Genomic DNA, 12,574 nt, shown 5'->3' with positions numbered 1-12,574 from the left:
GATCAATTCTGAACGACTCTTACATACTGGCAGTTTGAAAAGGAGAGGAAAAAAGTTATTTGAAAGAACTTATTTAGCAGGCAGAGCCAATATCCTGTGTTTTCTGGAAGCCACCTTGTGTTTCAGCTCCAGTGAATGTGGATCTCTTTCGGATCTTTATGGGAAGCTTGAATACACTGGAGAGGCTGAGGGTGCTGTTAAAACCCCCCAGCCTGGGGCTTCCCTGTGGTCCAGGGGTTAAGACGTCGCCTTCCAAGGCAGGGGGTGCAGGTTCGATCCCTGGTCAGGGAGCTAAGATCCCACATGCCTCGGGGCCGAAAAACCAAAACATAAAACAGAAGCAATACTGTAACAAATTCAATAAAGACTTTAAAAATGGTCCACATCAAAAAAATCTTAAAAAAAAACCCCAAAAACCAAAACCCCGACCTCTGCTACCCCAGCCTCGCCATCCATTCTGAGGACTTGATTGCTTCTGAAAGATGATACGTAATGGTGCTGCTTCTTTCTCGGGACTGTCAGCCCAGATGCCAGGTCCCCCACTCTCTGTACTCAGGAGCGAGAAGCTCACACTCCCCGATCCACCCCAATTGATCCCTGATTAAATTCCTTCTGAAGAAACCCCTTCCCAGCCCTTACAAATCACTGAGGGCTGCTGTTCCTTCCCTGTCCTGTTCGAGGCCCCTGCAGCTGGTGTGCATTTGCCTACTTAGAAAACTCAGCCACTTTGCCCAAGCGAGTTGGCATTAATGCCGTCGTGCCCCCAGCTCCCTTCCAGAGGCCTCCCAGTTCAAAGCCGAGTGTTTTCTGCGCTTTGCTTCCCCTCTGGGAATTGCACAGGAGTTCCTGCAGAGCAGGGGCCCACCCCAGCCCATCCTCCACCACCAAACAGACAGACATCAGGAGTGATCTCCCGGAAAGCCAGTCCTCGCCCGTTCTCCTGGGAATCCTGGAGAATCACGTAAGAAGCAGCAAGCACTCGGCATGGGTCCAGCTCCCTGCTGGGTTGCTGGGAGTTCTAAAGCCCAGCTGATTTCCGTGGTAATTTTTCTGCTGCACCCCACCTATTGACTGCTTTCCAGTAGAAAGGGAAGGACCTGGGCTGGAGAAGCTGGGGGTAGGGGTGGAGGCTGGTAAAGGATGAAGAACACAGGCACAGCTTGTCCCAGCGACCAGAGGCCTCCCCAGCTTCAGAAGCTGCTGCCGGAGGCCCTCTGCGACCCGGATGACATGTGCTGGAAGGCAGCCGGCCCGAGAGAATCATCCCTGCCCGCACCTGGAGGCCATTCCCGGGCTGGCATTTCTCTGGCACTCGGAGCGAGCAGAGCCCATTTGGTTGTTCGTCAGCCAAGACGGAAGAGTCATGATGAGCCGATTTATAGAGCATACAGAGTGTTATGGCACGAAGGCCCAGGTTGTTCTGTGATCCATGTGCACCTTCCTGTTTGGGTTTGTTTGTCATTTGTTTTCTCGCCATCCACCGAGAAATGTATTTATCACTACAGCTTTCATAATGTGGCGGTCTGCTTTCATCTGTTACAGCACAATGCTCCTATTTCAATGCAATTGAAGCAGCGGGTGGGGGAGTTGGAAATGGATAGCATCCCACTTAGGACTCTGGATGGGGCACTCCAGACACGAATTAGCCCAGCTTAATGCCTCAAGGCATTGGGGTTTCCCCTGGGCATGAGGACGAGGAGTATCTTCACGGCTTCTTGTAATACTGCTGGCCAGGGTCCCGAGCTATTTCGTGCCCACCTTTCTCCAAAAGCTCAGAAATACCTTTGGGGTCTCTTTGGAGCTGGTTGCAGGAGATTTTGGTAGTAATGAGTATTTGGCTTTTGTAATCCTTTCTCTGCTCCATGCCAGCAGCCTCATGCTTCCCACCTGTTAAAGAGTGCAAGGGTACCACTGGCAGGCATTTTGCAGGGGAAACACAGTTGAGCCCCAAGCCCAGAGTAATCCAGGCTTCCCTCATTTCTGTGCAGATGGCACCAGTTAATCCTGGGCGCCCATCAGAGGAGGTGCCTGAGGAGATCACTGCTGAGCAAGCTCTCCCTAGAAGTGCAAATGGCTGGGATGCTCGGCTGGGGCCAGGGGAGGCAGGTGGAGGCGAGCCCCAGGTGGTGGGGGACTCCTTCGTGGGTTTGTGGATGGGGCTGTGCTCTTCAGCCTGGTCTGACCCCCCCTGGGGGTTTATACTCTTGCCCACTTGCTGAGCGTAGGCGTTTGGGGCTACACTGTGTTTCTCCCGGGAGCAGGCAAGGAGGGAAACTCAACAGCTCTCATAAATCCTTGTGAAACTGCAGAGATGGGCAGTCACCTTGAAGGACAGTGGACTCAGGCCCCCAGGACTGGACTGCACTGATGGAAGCTGTCCATGGGACAAGAGAGAGCGTCAGAGGGACAGGCTGTCTTGGCCAGCAGCCAGCTCATACAGGGTCCGTGGTGAGACCAGCCCTGTGGAGAAAGGGCTGCCTTGGCCTCCTCTGCCCAAAGGCTTAAACATAGAACCCACCTGCTCTCCTTCGGTTTCCCAGAGAAAATGTTCTAAATCATACAGCTTTCTGGTCCCTGGAGTAGTGATTTCTTGTCAGACGTTAATAAATTTTCATTTTATCCCCGTGCCTTATGAACTTGGTTAAAGGGAAGACAGCCACTCTCCGACTCTGCCATCACTCCCTGCAGGTGAGGACCAGCCCTGCCTGGGTAGAATCACGGGGCAGTGACTCTGGGGGTTCTTTCCCTAATGGCCTCTGAGGCCAAGGCCCTTGGTCACAGGTTTGCCCCACAGCTTCCCTCCGCACTTGACCTGGTCTCCAAGGTCATTCTGGTGTCGACTTTCCTCCCCTCATACCCCGCCTCCATCTGGCTGCCTGGCCAATCATCATATGTGGGCAGGGGCACGGGCCAATCGTCGCGTGTGAGCGGGGACACGGGCCAATCACCGCGTATGGGCTGGGGCACGGGCTGGGCTAGCAGTCGTCTTCCAGGTGTCAAACGCTGGCTCTAGCATTTACCCATCATGTGACCGTGAGCAGCTATTTAAGCCCTTTCTGCTTTGGTTTTCTATCAGTAAAACCAGGATCGTAGTGGCACCTCCCTCTCTGGGGGTTGGAGATGTACACATGTGGGGCAGCACGTGTCCAACGCTTGGAGCGGCGCGTGGCTCACACATGTGCTCAGTCTCATCAGGGGACCCACGGATCTCCACGTAAGATCTTTCGGTCAGCGGCCCAGGACTGAGAACTAAACCCCTCTACGCGTTTTCACGAGCTGACTTCTTCCTTTCAACCAGATTGTAGCTCCTTCAGGGGAGGGTTCACTGTATGTTTCTTTCCAGTCTGCCCCATGGAGCCTGGCAGCACCCTAGTCCACGCTGGCTGATTGAATGGCTGGTGGTACTGTGAATCGGGGGTGTAGGTTAAGAAGTCTTTTCCAGATTACTTCCAGGTGTTCGTCATTTCAACATCACATAGCCACACAGGAAAAGGCCCACTGTGTGATATTTATTCATCTATTCAACAAATACTTATTGAGTGCTTGCCATGGCACGGTCCTAGTTCCTAGGGATTCAGAAGTGAACCAGACAGATAATATCCATGGCCTCGTGTAGCTTACTAGCAGCAGGGGAGACTGACACAATGGACAGATACAATCCGGGAGGTGATCGGTGCCTCTTAAGAAGGCAGGGTGTATTAGTTACCAAGGTTTGGGTAACAAATTACTCCAAAACTCAGAAGCTTACAACAGCCGTATTTATTCCTAACCATTTGTGTGGGCTGGGGATCCAGGCATGGTTTAGCTGGCTCCTCCAGCTCGGGGTGTCTCCCAAGACTGCAGGCCAGGTGACAGTCAGGGCTGCGGTCATCTCCAGGGCCAACTGGGCCCAGATCTTCCAAGCTCACTCACATGGTTGTTGGGAGAATTCAGTTTCTCATGAGCTGTTGGACTGAGGGCTTCAGTTCATCACTAGCTGTTTGCTGGATGCCACCTCAATTCCCTGCCATGTGGACCTCTGCAGATCACACTCACAACACATCAACACATTTGGCAAGTGAGAAGAGCCAAAGGGAGTGAGCCTTCTAGGACCCTTGACTCCAAGTCTTTTGTACCAGTCTTCTGAGTGAGGAAGGTGCGATTAGGAACTCCACCTTACAGATGGAAAATGAGCCACAGAGAGAGTAAGTATTTTGCCCAAACTTATGCAGCTAGTAAGTGGCAGGGCCAGGGTTTGGCCTCATGCTATTTGGCCCCAGCGTCCGTGCTCCTACCTATCTCGTTGTACCATTGCTCCACTTTCAGTCTTCCAGACAAGAAAAGATGGTTGTTCAGTTACTTTAGCAGCAGTGGAGGTGGTGAGAAGTGAGCTGACAGGGGGTGCATTTTGAAGATATTATTGGTAGAACTTGTTGATAACTTGGATGTGGGATAAGGGGAAAGAAAAATATGAAGATGATTCCCAAGTTGCAGCCTGAGCAGCTGGATGAAGGATGGTGCCATTAATGGACATAGAGAATCATAGGAGAGGAGAGGGCTTCGGGGGAAAATCAAGAGGTATGTTTCAGCCACATTAAATGCAACACCCAAGTGTGGATGTTGAGTAAGCTATTGGATATATAATCTGGAGTTCAGGGGAGCAGTCAGACCAGAGATGCAGACTTGTGTAGGCGTCAGCCATGGGTGACCACCCAGGGAAAGTGTACAGAGGAGAGAAAATGACCAAAGACTGAGGCCCTATGACACCTAAAACATTTAGCAGTCTGGGAGAAATAGGGAGAGCCAGCAGAGGAAAAGGAGACAAAGGGAATCATGAGGCAGAGGAGAACCAGGAAAGCATGATGACCTGGACACCAAGTGAAGAGGAACTCTGAAGAGGAAGTGGTTAGCTTTGCCAAATGCCTGATGGGGGTATGATTGGGACGGGGATGGAGGATCAATGAGAAAAGAAACTGCAAAACTGTATGTTCAGAAAGATCCTAATTTTGCAAAAACAATTTCTCCCCCCTAAAAAAAGCTCTTTTTGATTTTGATTATTAAATCTGTAGACCAATTTCAATCTATGAACATGGTATACTCTAGATATTATGGAACTTATGTTGTAGGGAGTCTGGATTGTGTTGTTTTCTGTAAAGCATGTTGATTTTTGTTCTGACAGATGACTCGGTTCTACTGTTTTGATATGGTTGGTCTATTTTGGTTTTGCCCTTAGTTGAATGCTCTGCTGCTTATGCAAGGATGTGGTCCTTCCTCTTAAGCCTGGGCTTTCTGGAGTCTTAAGTGAATGCTACAGGTACCCAGTGAGGGTTCTCACATCTGGCTGGGCCATAATTCAAGGTCCCCCAACCCTGCGTGACCTCCAGTTTCGCTGTTTAGCCTTCAGTGCTATAGTATCTAGAGTCTTGCCCTGCATATGGGCAGCTCTGCCCTCAACCAGGTACCCCCCAGGAACCTCCAAACAGACTTCTGCAGACTTCCTTCCACACAGCTCCCTTCTCTCCAGGGCTCAGTCCTGCAAATTCTACCTGCTTCGGCAGCCCCAAATTCTGATTTTTGCCTTCTCTGATCAGGGAGGCTGCTGTGCCCAGCTTGGACCCCACCTCCTTGCGTAATGGTCCAGAAATTCGGCAGATGTAGGGCTCACCTTGTGTGTTTTCTTTCTTATGGGATCACAGTCCTGAACTGCCTGTCATCCAGTGCCTGCAAAGAGTAGCCTCAGATATTTTCATCGGGTTTTATGGCTGTTTCCAGCAGGAGGGCAGGTCCAGCTTCAGTCCCTTCATTGTGGCTGGAAGCTGAGTTGCTTCGATTTAATGTCTACTGTTTCCTCCCATCCCCTGCACCAGATCTTCACCCTTATGGGCAACAGTTCTGTATGTGTTTGCAGCGTGATACAGAGCAGTCCTTTTCATTGAAAGAAAATCATCAGACAATTTGCAATCTGAAATAAACAAAGACCATTGTAAAGATGTGGTGGTTGCACTTTTAGGCTAGTGTCTGTAGGGAACTTGCAGGGGCGGGTTCTCAAGGAAGACTCTATGGAATGTGGTTGGACAGAGAGCTCCAGGGCTGAGGACTGGGTGGACTTCCCGAGGGGGAGGTGCAGGGTGAGAGCCAAGGAAACATGGCAGGGGTCCTGGGTGCAGCTATGAGGGCTGAATTCCTCCTCAGCATTCCCCAGAGATGCATGGTCCCCCCGCCCCAACCCAGGATGCTCCCGTGCAACAGACCTCCCCTGTTCCTTATATCAAAGCTACTTTCTGCTCTAGAAAGGCCACTGACAAGTTCTGCCCAGGGTCCCTGGGGTGGCCAGGAATGGATTTTCAGCTTGGAGGGACAATGATTGTCTTTTCCCTGACTGTGAATTGAAACAGGACCGGTAGCTCTCTCTGACCTGGTGCATGTCACCCTCTCTCCTGGGGGTCTGTTCACACAGGTACCTCCCTCCATCTACAATCTTGGGATTCCTGTGACTTGCTACAGGGGAAATTCTAGAGCTTTGTGCCCAAATGGCCCTGGAGTACCAGAAGTCTGTTGCATATTTCATCACTTCTATCTGAAGGATGTTTTATAGATGTCTCAATACATTCTACAATAGATACGTATTAAATTGTTTATCCAGCAAACTTTTATTAAGCACCTAAGATATGCCAGGCATTGTGCTAGGTTCTGGAACCCCCAAATCCCTGACCTAGGGCCTCAGAAATGCACTCAGGGACCGTCTTGGAGAGAAGAGTGAGTCTGGACTCATGCACTGAGATAGAGAACACCAAAACATTCAAGACGGGCACTCCTGAGCAGTTAGCATTTGGGCCTCCCTTCCCCTCTGCTCCATTGCCAACCAGGCTCAGGGTTTCTGGATGCACAGCTGGCTTCTTCCTTCTCCAGCAGTGACCTAAGGAGGTGACTTGCTTTAACGAAGGGGCTACCGTAATAGAGTCAGATGTCTTGAGTTTGCATCTTGCCTCACTCCACTGACTTGATGTGTGACCTTAAACAAGTACCTTCCCCTCTCTGGGACTGGCTCCTCATCTTCAAAATATCTGAAAATTTTGTTTCAAAATATGAGCTGAAGGTATAGAGACTTGGGGTCCTTACCCAGGTCATTCTGTGTGTTTATGGCTTGGTCATTAAGAAGACCAATAGTAAAACTATTCTTTGTAGCAAAACAGTATATGAAACGACTTGATTTCTTTATATTAAAGGCACTCTTTACAACTAGGAATATTATTAAAACCATCTCAGCCTCTGAGCAAGAGCTTCAGATCTGGCCCTGTGACAGCATCATCAGCTGTCTCCCCCACCCCCTTATGACAATCCTGCCTGTGACTCATAGGGACTAAGGCAGGGGGAGAAGGTGGGTGGTCTGGCCCGCCCCACTAATCCCTGCTTTCTCTGGAATTCTCCACTTGTTTATAGTCTGGGCAACTTGCCTCCTGCTGCTGCATGACTCAGACTCGGAGAGCATCCAGCCTCATCGGCAGCCAGCGGCTCCCCTGAGTCGGAAGCTGGCCATTGCGTCTTAGTCTCCTGGACCCTTCAGATAAAGCCCTACATCTCCATCCCCTCCCCGGCGGCACCACCGCCACCCCACGTGCGCCATCGAGAACACTCGTGCCAAGGACCTCAGAGGTCCCAACCCCACCCTGGGACAGGATTTCCCACTCCTCTTAGGAATTTGTTTTGTTTTGCTTTGAAATGTAAGTTTATTTCTGATCAGGGGCAGATGCCAATTTTTTGGGGTCTGAAGCCAATACAGTTGGGGATCTTGTATAAATACAAAATAATGAACACAAAATTAGGCCTCGCATCTTGGAAGGGGTCTGTCCATGCAACACACGGGTAGTGAGGCTGGGGGCAGTCCTGAAGCTTCAGTACTGGTAGCTTCACGGTAAACCTGACTGCGGTTCTGACTCACTTAAGATCTGGAATAACTGCTCCCCACACCTTCAGTAAATTATAATTTAGGATAAAGTAAGAGAATTGCTTGCTGTATAGTTATGTTAGAATCAAGCAGCCACTGCGTAATTTAGATGTGAGCTAGTATTCTTTTAAAAAATTTTCCTTCACATAAAAGCAACAGATTGAATGTCCGATGAGTCACAAATGCCCTTCTGAAAACAACAGCATTAGAGGGGCTCACTCAGAACACGTCCTTTTCCTTCTTCCAAAGCTGCTCCTTCCGAACGCTCCTTCAGATGCTGGCACGGAATCATCCACCACCCCCCCCCCTTCTTTCTCCCCTTCTCCTCCTGCCCCACCCCTGCACGTGCTGCCAGCTCAGCAGACATTTAACACATCACGTCCAACACCGACGTTTTTAACTACAGCAATTGTTTAAAAAATTGTCCGGAAACAGGTTGAATCAGAAAATGGAAAGATTGTCAGTCATCGGCGGGTGATAAGGGGAAGCGAATTCAAGTCCTGCTGTCGGTTGGCAACATTTCCCAACTGTCCTGGTGTAAAGTGATTCCAGAACAACTTTATTTGAAGAGTCTGTGTTGCACTCAAAGTAAATATTAATTCCCTTATGCCATAAACTTTTATTTATCATGACAGCAAGTCATAAAATTCTCTTACTAGAATATAGCTTCTAAATTGCATATCATAGATGAGATACAGCGCTCATATTGGATGCTAGCAGCAATTACCCACCATCCTTTAGGCAAGTTGGTATTAAATGTGCTTTCTAAGTGTGAGGCACAGTCTGAGCTTATGAAGAAAATCTCTGTGGCTATTTTCCAGGTGCCCAGAACTACAAGGAGAGGGTGACTGAGAAGTCACACAGCAGGGCCCAGGCACAAGGATCAAAGGGCACAGAGTCCCTGGCAGTAATTCACTGAAGTGTTCTTTGCATAGTATGGGTCTGACTTTTTCAATTACATAAATTGCTCATTAGAAGTGCCTTGTAATTGCCTTACTCTGTGGTATTGTGAGAAGTGTAGGTTCTAATTATTCTTTTTTGATTTATAGTGTGGTTTGACTTGTTCAGGGTGATGGTTTGAAAATATGGATCTGCTTTAATTGTTGTACTAAGTGAAAATAGATGACTCTCTTTATCAAATCCCTTGACTTTGTGTTTGGGGAGTACAAGGGGTCTTGTGGTTTCTCAGCCCTTGTTGGTAACCGTAGGGGGTTTGCCAGGTGGGGCCTGGGGAGAAGCCCTCTCAGCCTGGACGGGCAGCACTTTGGGCTCTGCCTGACCCTGGGGTCACCTGAGCAGAGCTTGGCAGTGCTTAACCTATGGATAGATTTAATGACACCTGCCCGGAAGTCCCCTCACCTCTTCCCCACAGTATGGATAGGACAGGAAGAGCCAAAGCTCTTTCTTATCTTTGGAGGGCAGGGCAGGGACGATGGGTGCTGGGGGGCAGGAGGCGTGCTCTTGGGATCTCTGCTGCAAAGCCGTCACTCCCCTTGGCCCCCGCCCAGCCAGCTCTCACCTCCTGCAGCATCAGGCCTCCGCCTTCCCAGCCCTACCCGGAGCTCTGTAATGGGGCCGGGCTGCAGGCTTGCCCGGCCCCTGGGCCCGGCGCCATGTCATCCAATGCCTAGAATTGATGAGTTGTGAGACCAGAGCCATGGTTTCGGGGGTAAACTTCCAGGACCTGCTCTGGCTCATTTGTAGCCACTGATGAATAAAAACTCAATTAGGACGCCGGTTCTTGAAAGGCAGCTATTTTAGGACTCACTTTTGGAAAGGCAGAGGATTTCTTTTTCCAAGATGAAATTATACATTTGTCAATACAGCAGTAGCATCGACCGCTTTCTCTTGGGGGTCTCTCGTCTTAACTATTCTCCATCAGAAAGCTTTGCTCTTTGAAGCTGGGCTGGCAGTGGGCTCCCATGCATCTGGCTCATCGAGAGATGCCTCTGACCCCTCTGCATCGGCTCTCACGTGTCTTTTTTGGAGCAGCTCGCCTCTCACTGACAGTAGAGGGACAGCCTTTGTGAGTCTAGGAGCGTTTTGTCACAAAGCCCCTGGCCCATGTCTCCCCCTTTTCATCACCTGTTTTATGAATGTGGCATTCTGTTCCAGGCCAGATTTCCGTGACATGAAAAATACACTAAATATGGGCTGCCACAGTAACCGTCATTAACCAACCACTAGTTGTGCCTTTATAAATTTTTACACACCGCTAAATTATAAATACGCAATGCTGAAAGTAATGAAATATGCACCTCTAATATCTGCTGTTATAAGATTTGTAGTTGTGCAAGCACATGCTATACATTGGGAGGAGTTGGGGTACTTCCTCTGTTTCCTAGTCAGAGCCCAGGTTGGGCTTCTCCCCTGGGAGTCCCTTATGAGGGTCTTTCCTCCCAACAGGAGCCCTGCAGGTAGCACCTCTCAGGTGCTGGGCTGCCCTGGTTGGGACCTTTTTCTTTGTCTGTCATTGACATGGATTCAATAAACAAAGGTTCAATAGCATATGCCGTGTTTCTGAACTGTGCTAGGCTGGAAATCCACAGTTGAATGAGTCTGAAAATTTGCATCATCTGTTTGAGGAGATGGACAAATTAACAAGTAATGGCAGTGCAGGGGGTGAGGCCCAGGGAGAAGGGTACCCAGGTGCTGGAGGTGACTAGGATGACTTTGAACAAACTCTGTCTCATCTTCCTCATCTGTGAGTGGGGTGTATCCTTGTCTCCTCCCTCTTGGTGCTGTTGGGGGCATTCTATGAGTTCCTGCACATAAAAGCATTTATTTAGAGCAGTTCCTGGCACAAATTAAACATGAGGTAAATGTTAACTATTTTAACCACACTCATTATTACTTGATTTCTTGCTGTCTTATGCCCAAAATTAATAGCTGAGATCATGGCGAGAGCACTTTCTTTCTTGGTTAAAGAGCATGGCCTTCATTACTGCAAGGTGTGAGTGAAAGAGACATTGTATTTTCTCCAACATGAAAATATTTTCATTGTCATTGTTTTTTTGTTTTTTTTTTATGCAGCTTGGAAATTTAAAGAAACATTTAAAGTAATTATAAAGAGAAACACCTTATTTTGCATGTTTCATCTTATAAAATTTTCTGTTGAAGAAGTGACCTTATTTTTTTCATTGTCTTTGTTTTGATCTCAAAAGTAATTTATTATAAAAATGCAACCAGTATACAAATGTATAGATAGTAAACGTCCCCCCTAAATCCAGTGAACACACACACACATTTTCACACACACTCTAAAAAAGTATCATTTTTAACCAGCAATATACTGTGAACTTTAAATCAACACAGATAAATATATTTTAACAGCTGTACAGTAGTTCCTTGCAGGGACTTAACCTACAACATAATCTAGTTATGTTGTTTCCAGATTTTTTTCTATCCATACTTCAATGATTATCCTTGAACAGTTTTTATGTACTTAGGATAAATTTCTAGAAGTGATTATAGGTTAGAGGACTTCCATATCTTTAAGATTGTTACATATTTTTTTATTAAAGATTTTTTTTTTGAATGTGGACCATTTTTAAAGTCTTTATTGAATTTGTTACAACATTGCTTCTGTTTTATGTCTTGGCTTCTTGGCCAGGAGGCATGTGGGAATCTCAGCTCCCCGACTAGGGATCAAACACGCACCCCCCACCCCCACCTCACATTGGAAGGCAAAGTCTCAACCACTGGACCACCAGGGAGGTCCCATATTGTTATATATTTTTAAACTATAAATTATGCAAACTTTGAAGGAATAATACAGGATAAAGAATTGAAAAGGTAGAAAAGCTATACAGTAAAAAGTAAGTCTCCCTTCCCCACTTCCCACCCTGCCTCACCCAATCAGCTCCCCAGAGGCCAACATGTTACAATTTCTCATCGATCCTTCCAGCGATGGACACTTTTTCCTTTCTTTTCTCTTGCACAAATGTAGCATACTTCATACACATATTGCATCTTGCTTTTTCAGTGTAACACTATAACTTGTATTAGATTGGTTTCCATTAGTACGTAAAGAGCTGCCTCATTCTTAGTAAGTAGTATTATTGAGCACCTACTATGTGCCTAGCATCATTCTAGGTGCCAAAGACAGAGTAGCCCTTTCTGATACACATTCTGGAGAGGAGAGATGGACAGTAAATTATGAAAAAATGTATATAGTATGTCAGATGGTGGTGTGCATCATTAAGAAAAATAAAGCAGAAAAAAAAAGGCATAGGAAGTGGGTGCAATTTTAAATTGGGAGATTAGGAAAGACCCACTGAGAGGGTGATCCACGAGCAAAGAGCTGATGGAGCAAGGGTCCCTGTGGAACTCCAGGGGAGAAGCTTTCCTTTACGACAGCGAGGAAAAGACTTGAGTTGGGAGCTGGTAGTCAACAGAATGAACGTACCACACTTGATTTAATCAACACTCTGCTGATAGATAAATGCTGAATTAAATTACATTCCAAGTAACATCATATGAAGGTGTCTGTTTCCTCACATTCTTACCTAAACATTATACTATCGTACTGTTTTATTAATGTGGTTCTGGCATATACAAGGAGTTAGCCTATAGTTTTACTTTGCATTTATCTTATTAAGAAAGTTGAGGGCTTCCCTGGTGGTGCAGTGGTTAAGAATCCGCCTCCCA

General features: G+C 47.6%; 1 protein-coding gene across 16 annotated transcripts in view; it reads left to right on the top strand.

Moving 5' to 3' along the window:
* Window positions 1-12,574, top strand: part of CAMTA1 (calmodulin binding transcription activator 1) — an 899,438-nt gene that overhangs the window by 479,124 nt on the left and 407,740 nt on the right. The gene's annotated exons all lie outside the window — the stretch shown is intronic.

Source organism: Balaenoptera physalus, assembly GCF_965194825.1.
Source record: "Balaenoptera physalus genome assembly, chromosome: 1".
Classification (NCBI taxonomy): domain Eukaryota; kingdom Metazoa; phylum Chordata; class Mammalia; order Artiodactyla; family Balaenopteridae; genus Balaenoptera; species Balaenoptera physalus.
The sequence above is the reverse complement of the archived record's forward strand: the minus strand, read 5'-3'. Positions and strand labels throughout refer to the sequence as shown.